We start from the raw sequence: 12877 nt of genomic DNA, 5'->3' as shown, positions 1-12877 counted from the left end.
CCCCTCAGCAAACACCTCACACTGTATACATGCCCGGCAGCAACATATTAATGCTAGACATCTAGTTCTTCATTGGCAGTTCTGCCTTTTTTTTTGGTTTACAGGAGTTGAGTGAAACTTGTGGCATGATTTTTTTAGAGGCACCCCGCCATTTGCATATGTTGCAACCTGGTCCAGGGGATGTTCTTAATGTACCACATTTCTTCAGTATGAAGACTAATGTAGGACACAGCTTATTTAAAGTGATGAAAAATTGAATGGATTAAAGTTGTTTGCCGGCAACACGTGCAGGGATCAGTCTGAAAAATAGATTGTGTAGCAAGGCTTTGCTTTCACTTCAAGTCAAATTTGTGTGAATGCATAACTGGCACAGTCTAAAGGTCATGATCTATAGTGAGATGTTCCCTTCAAGTTTTTAGCGTGACAGAAACGGCAATTACATCAAGGTTTCCAAAAGGTGATGTCATTTTCAAGCAGTGAAAATCCAATTACATGGTTCATTAACATAACATGCAAAAAGACGTCTCGTCAGTCAGAAACAATCTCTCATTCAGAAATATAAATCCCAAACCTGACATCACTTCAGCTTCACACAGCTTAACTAAAAATTCCAGACCCTCCAAGGAAAAACAAAACTAGTTGGGAGAGAGTGAGAATCAGAAGTGTTAGTACCTGGATATCAGTCTTGCTCATGGAGTTGATCTTTCTATCGCTGTGGGTTGTTCGCTCTTGAGCTCCTCAGAGTGTTTGTGGGGACCACACTGCTCCTGGAAGACAACCTTCCTCCTCTAATCCGTTCTCCAATGTGATGACACACACTAACCCCAACCATCTGTTGAAACACGTCCTCCAGCACTCAGCACAGTGGTGCGTCAAGACAAACTACCCAGTCCAATCAGAGAGGGTACTGGGTGGCTCTTCCCAGGCTGGAGGCAGGGACAAGGACATAAGGGAAACACTAGTCAGAGATGTCTAAAAACTCCAGCCACGGTAACCTGAGATTTAGAGAGAGAGAGAGAGAGGGAGGAGAGGAGAAGAGGAGGGAGGGGATTGAGAGTGCGAGTGAGGGAGGGAGGGAGGGCAGCATGTCTATGAACATTTATGTTGCCACTTGTAGCTCACAGGAATCCCACAGAAGCAGCCTGGGGTTCCTCAAGTCTCACTCGTATATAGAGTTGAAATGCAGTACCTCTATGAGGTAAAAAAAAAAAAACTCTACAAAAGGGTCAGTTAAAGAAAGAACGTATTGCATAGACCACAATGTACGGTGTGTACTACACTGTTACATCTGCCCAACTCACACCTCCCCGTTATAAATCTTCAGCTGTCTCGGCAACATTCCTGTCCTTCGCAATCTACTGCCTTAAGTTAAGCGCGAAAGAGATTTTCCAGAGATAAGAGACTGAGCCAGGATCATTAGCGCCATTTAGTTTCATTTATTTTAGCTACTGTCATTTGTGATGCTGTGTGGGATTTAAATAGCTTCACTGTCATTTATTTGAAGACAGGCTAAATATTTCATGTTAATAGCATACTTTCCATTGGTTTTTACTTTAGTGAAGCATTTGCTTTACGGTCAATGGAAGAGGAATAGCCAAGAAAATAAAACAAATACAAATGCGCCACATTCCTAAAAACAATATTTTGGAAAAACTTTCATTAACAAAAGTTTCAATTTAATGGACTCAATTTAACACTTTGTATACACATCTATATAACAATATATAAAAGAAAGGTTTAATCAATAATAATTGTATGAATTACATTGACATTGTAAAACTTGACCTAACCTTGTACTGAAAAAAAAACTCGTCCTTTTTTTACTTTTTTACTTTTTAAAAATATATTTTTTTCATAAACTAAATTAATTCCAATATGACAAGTTATTGTATGTATGCATTGCAATTTTAATACCTTGTAAATATTTATTTGGATAAACAATTGAAAATTCATGCCACTGACCCTTTAAGCCACCAAGACTCAAAAACAGTTTGAATGTTGGTGCACTGACAATTGAAAGCCAATCATTGCTCATTCTCATGTTAGAAGGTCAATAGAAAGTGGCTTTTCTTTCATGAAACTTCAGCTCAATAAACATGCTAACCCTGGTTCTGTGCTATCTTAGCAACTGAGTTCATCAGTTGAGGAAATGAAAACAAAGGCTGCTAAGTGACCTATTAGCATTCTTTAAAGCTGCCTTCACACCTGGTAAAAGTTTCAGTTATCCCAGACCAAACTCAAACACTGATCAATCTTCACTTGTGACAAACCCCTCAAAAGCCCCAAATCAAACAAACACTGTGAGCATTTCATCACGTAGCCCACTCAAGTAGCCAAAGAGAAGAATAGCACGCCTATACTTTAATTCTACATTTGTTTCATCTCCCATGTGCTAATGGGTGTCAATCTGGGAGAGATACTTGACTCGTGACAGTGTCAGGAGAGGCTGTAAGGGAAGATAAGAACCAGTGGACGACAAAACATGAGCTTAGCATGGCATATCTAATGGAAAGAGCAGGGTGACTCAGGTTTGATACCACCACACAGGTTTTTTCATTCAACACAACCAACGTGTACTCAAAGAGTCTTGTTTTTAAAGGGTTTCCAATGCAACAGGACAGAAATTTCCAGCAAATGCATTCAACACATCTTAATTCCATTTGCATGCTGTGTGACTCGCTCTGATCCATTTTCCGGCCAGCGTGTTCAGCGGAACTACTGGGTGAAAACAGATACTTCCAACATTTTAGCAGGATTCTCATTTTCACTGCTGTTTAAATGCACAGGATATTAGATTAAGAGCAACAAAGGCTATTTTCATCAGGGGCATGCAAACCCCCGGTCTTGGTTCACATGAGGTTTGGGAAAAGGGGAATGAGATGAGGGCTTCAGTGGAAGAGCTCAAATTAGATTGACTGAATTCACAAAGTGTGACCCCACCCCCTTACAACTACACACTTAGTACATGCCGCACCTCAAACCCCAAAGACAGCCCCCCAACCCCCACTATTTCTAACAGCCTTTGAGGGAGGGAAGTGGCATACAATCCTATTCTATAGTGGACTCACTGATCACTGACAAGAAATGTCTCTTATTGTACCAGTAGGTATGGTCTTTTGTTAATCCAAAACATGTTTCCCACATTTTTGTCAGCTAACCCCTCTCTGTCCCAAGACTAAAATAAACCCATCTTAGATCTCAAGAGAACTGCAAGTATCTTTCAAAATTGAAATGACACCATCTTTAGAAAAATTTAGAAAATCATAGCCTTGTGAGGAAGCGCTCTTGAATTTCGAAGCACTGCTTCACTATTTCATAGTTCGAGTCCTCTCTGCTCCCCCAAAAATGTCGTTCTACCCCTTGCACTGTCATCGAAACAAAGACATTTAATTTATATTTAATATTTAAGGTATGTCTAAAAAAAAATTAAAAAAAACTTTTTTGCAAACTAGGTTTGAAGTGGGATCTGTGCCAGGTTTTTTACATTGATTTAACTCAAAAGCAATTTTCAACTTTTTTCATAAGTTGTACACGATTTTGCTCATTTTTTTAAGTCAGTTTAATGCAATTTAAGTTGAAATGACTTAAACATGATTGTACTTAATTTAAGGCAGCAACTTTTTTACAGTTAATAATTATAATAAATAATTCAACAAAACTATTTTCTAAAATATAAAACCCTTACACCTTTATGACAAAAAGAAATGTTTGGTACATGAATCCATAGACTTTAAAAAAAAAAAAACCTTAAGGATCTTTGAGCCTACATGTTTGAGGCCTCTAGAATAGGACACTATGAACTGTTCTTGTGTCAGTTAAGCCTAAAGACCCTGCAGGAGGTCACTTAGGCTGTGCAGAGCAAAACCAAAAAAAAAGTCCCCCTCCCAACACACAAAAGAGGGACACAGAATTAACCCCTGCAAGGGCCCTCTCCAATCTACAAGCCTAAATGAGCCTCACAGGTGCAGTGAAAACCTTGTGCAAGTGTATATCAGCTAGAGGGGGCCTACTTGGTTCATTTATCTCATTCATTATGCTTGGATGAGACTTGGTGTCTTTGGGCCAAGGGGAGGGAGAGAGGGAGAGAGAGAGAGAGAGAGAGAGAGAGAGAGAGAGAGAGAGAGAGAGAGCGAGCGTGAACGGGCTCTAAACATAAATGACATTTGTGGTGTTGTCTTCTATGGTCTCGAGTGCCAAAAGCACGCATGCAATGCAGCCGCACTATGGATCAAAGACTTTATAGAGTCAGCTGCCTAATTCTTTGACCTCGAGCATGCTCTGATCTCAGCAAATAAGCCTATCACTATCCTGAAATATTCACATCTTTATCGCCAACGTATATAAAACGGCTAAGCTTAGGTGTCAAACACAGAACACATCCCAAACACGTTTTCACTTTGGATGCGCCAAAGCTATTCAGAAACATCATTGAATGCTATTCATCAGACTAGGACATCACTCAGATCAAACGGTAAACCAGTAGGCTAATTGCAAACTAATTGCACCACTTTGATTTCCCAGACAACTGTCACCATTGTCAGCACCGTTCTTTGAGATTCAACATCAAAGCCGATTGCTAGTTAACGTAATTATCAGTATACAGACAAATGTCATGTGTCACTGGCTCTAATCAACTAATAACTATGGGGTGGAACCTCAATTATTGAAACTTAAATCAAAGTAATTTCACCTTATTACTACAAAGTGTGTTTACACACGGTCAAAATGACATTAAACTACTATTTGCATATTGGTCTCAATCATTTTTTTTTTCTCAGAGAGAAGAGGGGGATTCATGCCTCACTGGAACCAAATAATTACCAATAACAGACCTGCTAATGTAAGGAAACTTCTCTAGTAGTTAAACTGCTTAGCCAAGACTCAACATACTTTTATTTCTTGACAAAACATGTCTATGCTTCAGATCAGAGAACGCTAACTTCAAGCTAATTGCCCACACATGTCCTAGACTGACCGCTCCGAGTCCGCGGATGGTTCCTTTTGCCAGAAAAAATTAAGAGCGTTGTCAAGTACTTTCTTGGACGAAAGTAACTATAAATGCCTCCAGATCCCAAGCAATAACCATTTTTAGCTTTAAGCTGAAACAACTGTCGGAAGAGAGTGTTACTTTAGCTGTTAGGCTACATGGCTGCCATGCGCAATCAGGGAACGAGCACACAAGCTACTTATTGACTAACACTTCAAACGGTGTATTGGTTTCATAAGCCCTCATTGCCCATCGAGCTTGAAACCAAATATAGAAGTCATTTCCTCTGTAGTCTTTATCAGAACCATCATCTAGATCCAGAATATGGGCCCCTCAGTCACGCTGGGGCAGAAAACTTCTGCATGGTTAAGTACATTAGCATTTCTGAAATATATTACTGCAGCCAAGACATGTACAAAACTTTATAACATAATTTAACTCAAATCACATTGGAAATTCATAAAACCAAATTACCTATTGGGGTTATTTCTATAAAAAATACGTAAATACGCTATAAATTCCAAACCATGACGTACTTTATTATGAAGTGAAGGCAATTAACCTTTATCTGTGCAACATTCTCCCTACCCCTTTGCTGTTGGGTTCTGTCAGGGCTGATGCACTTCCAAACCCAGGTTGTCTCGACCATTGTTTTGATGAACGACGACATTGATGTGAAAGGAACAGGCTATTGTGCAGACTGTCCTGGGGTTTGTATGCCCCTAGCATGCTTACTGGCACTCAAGAATCCAAAGATCCCTTGAATCCCTCAGGCTCTGTCACTGCTCAGGGCTCAAGAAACAGTAAAGCACAGTGTGGCATGACAGCATATGTAAATTATTAGCCCATGGGAGCCCCACATGTAAGAATAAAGCGATACTAATCTTGAAAACATAGCAGATGGGAAGCAGCTGCAAGAGAGACAGAAAGATTCTGCAACATTCTTCCACTGCAGAAAGGGCACCTCAAGCAAGGGTGATTAGTGTGAACCACTATCTCCAATGGAACAGGCTTTGAATTGATGCATTGTCAGAATGAAGGGTGGAAGACAAAGGTATTCCTCCAGGACAAGAAAACTCCAATCCTTCTACGACAACATAAAACTAGGTCAAATGTATATCAAACAATTTTAGTTGTCCCTATAAACAACACTTAACAGTCACAAAATCAATGTCATGAAGAATGTACTGAATTTAAAGGCCAACGATGTAGATACCAAGGAATCTATTAAAAAAGAAATTGAAATTCTTGCAAGATAAAGCACATTACATGGTATAATTTAATTGCAGCCCTAAAGTGAGTCATTCTAATTAAGCTCACTTGAATGTAAAACGTTTGAAACCAGCACAAACTGAGCACTTATGACGAAAAAAAGCGGTAGGTTCTTTTTTTCTTTTTATGAAATCATACATTAGCAGGTCTGACACCAGGCCGATGGAATTTTCTTTATCATTTTTTTCTTTCATAATTTTCCTGTCCTACCAACCTTTTGGCAACTCATGAAAAGTAGGAGTTACATGCCAATATTTCTGTCTCAATTTATAGAATTATACTGTAGATTTATTCATATAATATATAGAGTATGTAGCATAAAACGTTATATATTATATGTTACTAGTGAATGAGACAATGAATTCTACATTCACCCCAAACATAAGTGTCTTCTGGGTTATTTGGTGAACTTAATTTGAACTTTTACTCACCCTACACAGAAACTACACAAAACTTTTAAAGTTTCCAAAACTGTATAAAATCTGATATTTCTATCTTTAGGGATCACTAGGTCCCAGCTACTTCCTTTACCTTTCTCATCCCTGGCAAATAATGCCCTGCGTCCGGAAGCATGGTTTAATCCTCTCAGACCCAGAAGTGAAAAGAAGGAACAAGACAGAAAAGGCAAATCCTCATGTGAGGAGGCCCTGTCCGCACTTCGACATCCTCAAATGGCTGGTTGAGTATAATCCCTAAAAGCATGCTGCAAGCAGGTCATTGACAGAGAGAATTAATGTTTGGTGTGTGTGAGGTGGATAGTTATATAGATAGCGGTCACCCCCCGCACAACTTTGCTTAGGGTTGCCTAGGGCAGTGATAAGAAAATTGGAAACGGATGGCTAAATGCATCAGGACAGCTGAAGAGCTAAAGGACAGTTCAGGACTAAAGATGAGTTAAAAGGAAACGTTCGATGACAAACGAAAACTAATGTTTTCATTTTCCAATTAAAGTTCATATTATTTAGTTAAAAATTTACTGTAAAAAGTACAAAGAAATCAACTTTAAATTTACTATAACTTTAAAATAGTTTTTATTGACTTTAGCTGAACAAATATTTAATGGATTTAAGTCAAATAAACGAGTAACCAAGTAAATGAAAAGTCAGTAAAAAGTAAAATAAAGAAATAAAATGCTAGTCATTTTTTTTATAAAAATAAATATTTATATATTTTTTTAATTGACTAGCATTTTATTTCTTAAAGCTGCTGTAGGTAACTTTTGTAAACAAATATTATTATTATTGTTATTATTATTATTATTTACATATTTGTTAAAACTGTCATTATATCCTGGCAGTAGAATATGAGACAGATAATCTGTTAAGAGAAAAAAAAAAAAAAAAAAATCAAGCGCCTCTGGCTCCTCCCAGTGGTCCTATTGCCATTTGCAGAAATACACCGCTCTCGGGCAGAAACAACCAATCAGAGCCATGGAGTAATGTATTAGCAGTGTCAATTTTGCTCAGGTACGCTTTGATCACACCCCTCTCTTGCACAGTGTGTACCGTCGTTCAAACCAAACTCAAGTTTAACAGTGCGCTGCAGCTGTACTAATAGTGGAGAAACAACCTAAAGTGTCAATTTCTCAAGTGGCACCTGCTCATAAAACAAAGACGGGTCAAAACTCTAGCCGCGTGACATGTAGATAAAATGTCAAGCACTGTGAAAAGCAACAATTGAAACCTGCTAATTCACTGGCTTGTCATGTTCCCGAAATAATGTTGTCGCGAGCAGGACGAGGCCGAGGGACGTGAGAACGGCGGGAGCGAGATAGGTCTAACTGCAGAACCGCAGAATCATACGTCATAGCAGTGTGAGGATGACAGCGCCAGCCTAAGTCCGTGTGTCCACCAAAGCTGAAAACGCTAGACGCTCTGCTGAAGACGCCTAGCTGGCAGCGCAGTGTTTTTTCCGTTTAGACGTTTCGTTGCTGATACAGAATATCCGCAGCACTGTTTAATGCAACTGATTTCACAGATAATTTGTGTCATACTAAAAATTTTTTTTTCATCCATTGTGTTCGGTTAGCTCTGCTGTTGTTGTACAGAAAGAATGTTGTGGTATTGGTCCAAACCCTCCTCCACTGTGATTGAACGGCTGGGTAAAAAGTGACAGTGATAGTGACAGTGCTGCATTTTACCAAAAGTTAAACATTTTTTAACTCTCAGCGACGAGTAAAAACTCAGAGCGCTCAACACTTCAGCGTTCTAAAAACGTTCAGCGCCTCGTTACACTCAAGGCGTTCTAAAAAAGTGGCGCTCAGATTGAAAACAATGGAAAACATACGCCAGGCAAATGGAAAAATGTTTTGGTGGACACACGGCCAAACAGTCTGAGGCATTGCGCTACTTGATATATTTAGGATTATTATTACCCCATTTCGCCTTCAGAACTGCCTTAATTCTACAGGGCATTGATTCAACAAGGTACTGAAAGCATTCTTTAGAACAGTTTGGCCCATATTGACAGGGTCGCGTCTTGCAGTTGATTGAGATCTGGTGACTATGGGAGCCATTTTAGTACAGTGAACTCATTGTCATGTTCAAGAAACCAATTTGAAATGATTCAAGCTTTGTGACATGGTGCCTTATCCTGTTGGAAGTAACCATCAGAGGGTACATGGTGGCCATTAAGGGATGGACATGGTCAGAAACAATGCTCAGGTGGGCCATGGCATTTAAACGATGCCCAATTGGCACTAAGGGGCCTAAAGTGTTCAATAAAACATCCCCCAACACCATTACATCACCACCACCAGCCTGCACAGTGGTAACAAGGCATGATGGATCCATGTTCTCATTCTGTTTACGCCAAATTCTGACTCTACCATCTGAATGTTTCAACAGAAATCGAGACTTATCAGACAAGGCAACATTTTTCCAGTCTTCGACTGTCTAATTTTGGTGAGCACTTGCAAATTGTAGCCTCTTTTTCCTATTTGTAGTGGAGATGGTTATGCGTGAAAATCCCAGTAACTGAGCAGATTGTGAAATACTCAGACCGGCCTGTTTGGCACCAACAACCATGCCACACTCAAAAATGCAGACAAACTGTCTGCATCAAAAATCAACCCAAAATACCAAGAACCTTTGTTTGGACATGTAAAGATATAAATGAATGTTCAGCTACGCTGGATATTCCAAATAAGGTCTTTATTAGACCCAAAATTTAAATAATTACATTGTGATACAGGCCACTTTTTTAAAGCATAGCTACAGAAGCTTGGGCTAAGCATTAATGATTCACAGTTCAATAAGTCTTGACATGTAATATATTATGCAGATTTGGTTCTCAAACACATACAATATATTGTCAAACAAGTGCATTGCTCTTTGTGTCGAACCATGAGAGTTGGGAAAAGATGGCAGTGGCTATGGCTTTTTTAATTCTAATTTCAGCCTTTGAGTAGAGGAAGCGGTAAGGGTCCGGAGGATTGTGATTGGCATGAGAGGAAGCTCTTTAATTGAGCCTCTTTTTTTTAGAGGACGTAATTACCACAGAGCATTGCCGTTAAACAACAGCTCATGCACTGGGCTTTATCACATCACTAGTTATTTATAAAGTTTATGAGTCCTCTCTTCTTATGAACACGAGGGAGCATTCGTATGAAAATAGATGCGGTGAGTGCCAGCAAAGTCCTCCAGGGTTCTGCCTCCCTCCCCTCTCAGAGCACTCACACCTGGCTGTTTATGAAGGGGCAGTTGAAAGAGGACATTATGGCCCTGTGCTACAATTGAGGACGTCTGCGCCCAGGCCTCTCAGAGAATGGATGCAGCTGCCACGCTGAGAATGACCACATTTAAAGGTCCTTGTCACAGTGTGTGTGCGCGAGATAGCATTAAATGATGGTTAGGGGTTTGTTCAACTCAAAGACTCATGGAAAAATGTATGGTTTAGTTAAGAAAATGAAATACTGGGAACTTCTGATGTCATTCTTCTGAAAATGGTCTAAGTGTCATGCCTCTTTCAAATAAAGGGGCACGTTGATTTGAAACAATTTCCAAACAAATAAATCAGAAATCTTAAAGATATATTACAAACTATTAAAACAAAACACAAAGAAATATTTGATTTTTTTATATCTTTATCAATCTTTGATATTTAACATGTTGTAAATGTCAATAGTGTAAATTAAAATGAAACAAATAAATAGATTGAAAATAAAATGAATTATTAAGATAAACAAACAACCAAACTTTGGGTATATTACTTGCATGTATTTAACAAAAACAAATGTTTAATTTATATTTGTAACCTGCAAGATAAAAGCAAAGATACCAAAGTGTGTTTATCTTATTTATCTATTCATATGAAGAGTTCAGATGCAAAAGCCTCTAAATGCCATTTGAAATTTTCTTCTTTAATGATGATTTTTATCAAACTTGTATATTTAAGTTCAGTAATTTCACTTAAATAACAATTAATAGGTAATTATCATTGCCATTTAAGTGAAATTACTAAACTTAAATACACAAGTTTCATAAAAATCATCATTAAAGAAGAAAATTTCAAATGGCATTTAGAGGCTTTTGCATCTGAACTCTTCATATCATGTTAAAGATCTTTATTAATTTATTTGTTAAATCTATTTATTAAAAATTGCATCTTTTTCTAAATACAATTTCAATAAATGTAAAATGATTAAACGAATAATTAAATAATTAATATACAACAGAAAAATAAATAGATCTGAAAAACTTTGGAATTTGATATTTAACTTGCATATTGTAAATAAATAAACATCTTTATTTATTAATTAATGTTTGTTTATTTATTTAAAACAAAGTATTTAAGTAGAAAATAAAATCAATATATAAATAGAAAAAAAATTAAAAAAAATTGTTATGACTGATATTTAACATGCATTTTTTTTTAATAAAAATGTTTTAAAAAGGTTAAACTGAATTTGAGATAAAAAAAAAGCCCCCAAAGATCACATGTAACATCTAAAATGGTCCATTTTATTTTCTACTCGTCACTTTTACTACCAAATGTGAACTGCAATGCTGTGGCCAGCAGCGGTCATCTTTTAGGACATTGAAACAGATCACATGGGCTTGCCTTGCAACAGGTGCAAATTCCAGTAATACCTCTGTGTTTGGGAGTATTGTGCTTTTATCGGAGCCATTCCAGTTACACATGGCGGATAACCGGCCTTGATTCAGAACCGGTATAACATTCTCTTCAGTTTCAAAAACACACAAGATTTGTCTGTTTCCCCCATAATAATTCACAGCCTGATGTTAGGACTGTGAGACCAGGGCTATATTTAGCCTTTGTGCATGTGTGTCCATCTACGAGCAGGAAGCCCACTACATCCTAAAAGGTGGTGGTGGGGCACTGCTGTCATCTCGGTGCTAATTAGGTGCCTATTTAAACAAAAGGCAATAAACAATGACTAGAGAGGAACCTCTTGACAGCCATAAAAAAGCCAGTTTGTGAGGAAGAAGAAATCCTATTCTAACCCCCAATGAGAGCCACTTCCCCAACAAGCTAAGAAATGTCCTCCATTTAAGGAACGAGAGCTTGACATGGATCAGGTTCATCTCAGCAGGAGGACTACTGTTCATAGAGCTTCCTCTGAAATCAACCATGAATTAATACAGATTTGGGGGTTTCATTAAAGGAGGTTCACTTTAAAAAAAAAAAAAAACTTTTGCTGATAATTTACTCACCCCCATGTCATCCGAGATATCCATGTCATTTTTTCTTCAGTTGAAAAGAAATTAAGGTTTTTGATGAAAACATTCCAGGGTTTTTCTCCATATAATGGACTTTACTAGTAACCAAACGGTTCAAGGCCCAAAAGACAGTTTCAGTGCAAAGTGTTCAAAGGGCTTTAAACGATTCTGTTTAAATTTAGACGATGAATAAGGGTCTTAATCAAGTGAAACGATCGCTCATTTAAAAAATAAATAACAAAGTTTTAAGTTTTATAAGCTCAAATGGTCGCCTTGTGATGCGCGTTTGTGACTCCTGTTCAAACTCGTTTATCAAAATGAACGAAACTTTTTTTCGTGTCATTTGGTTCATTCAACAAATGGAATGAGCAAATTGACTCGAGTTAGAACAGGAGAGTCACGAACGCGCATCACAGAACAGAGCAAGGCGACCATTTGAGCTTATAAAACTTGAATTTTGTTATTTATTCTTTTTTTTTTTAAATGAGCGATCGTTTAGATCTTATTTAAAATAAATGTCAATTTTGATGGTTTTAGTTTTAGTTAACGATATTAACCTTGATTAGCACAGCATACAAAAACAGTGAATGGCAGTGTAACTCTTCCAGCCAGATGGACAGTCCAAGAAAAACCTCCCGCTAGTGGGTGATCCGGCTTTCGCACCACTGGTGTGAGAGCATTCTTTGGAACTAAACAACTAATAATCCCATTACCCACATCATTTCCTCTGGTACACATTCGTTAACCAAATGGCAGAATACACCTTGCAGAGTCAAAGAGAAAGAAAAGGGAAGGACAGTGGAAGTGTAAGCTAAAAAAAGAAGAGGTTATACTTTTCAGCTGTGCAAGTGAATGAAATGCAAACAGTGCTTTAGGGAAGAGCTTTAGATCTTAGCAAACATTGCCGAGGCTCTCGGTTCCACTTTGTAACCCTACT

The 12877-nt window shown here is 38.0% G+C and overlaps 1 protein-coding gene across 5 annotated transcripts in view; it reads right to left on the bottom strand.

The window, feature by feature from the left end:
• The window catches only part of sulf1 (sulfatase 1), an 87134-nt gene that overhangs the window by 40005 nt on the left and 34252 nt on the right, over window positions 1-12877 (bottom strand). For 2 of the 5 annotated variants that reach the window (XM_039666839.2, XM_039666841.2), the window contains exon 1: window positions 673-945. The exons of 1 other annotated variant lie outside the window; for it this stretch is intronic. The gene's annotated coding sequence lies outside the window, so the exon portion shown is untranslated. Of the gene's footprint in view, window positions 1-672; window positions 948-12877 lie in introns of those variants that run through there. 2 more of the 5 variants (XM_039666835.2, XM_039666838.2) reach the window with 2 other exon arrangements.

This window comes from Pimephales promelas, chromosome 22 (assembly GCF_988280905.1).
Source record: "Pimephales promelas chromosome 22, fPimPro1.hap1.1, whole genome shotgun sequence".
NCBI lineage: Eukaryota > Metazoa > Chordata > Actinopteri > Cypriniformes > Leuciscidae > Pimephales > Pimephales promelas.
Note: the sequence above shows the minus strand (reverse complement) of the source record. Positions and strands in the feature narration are given on the sequence as shown.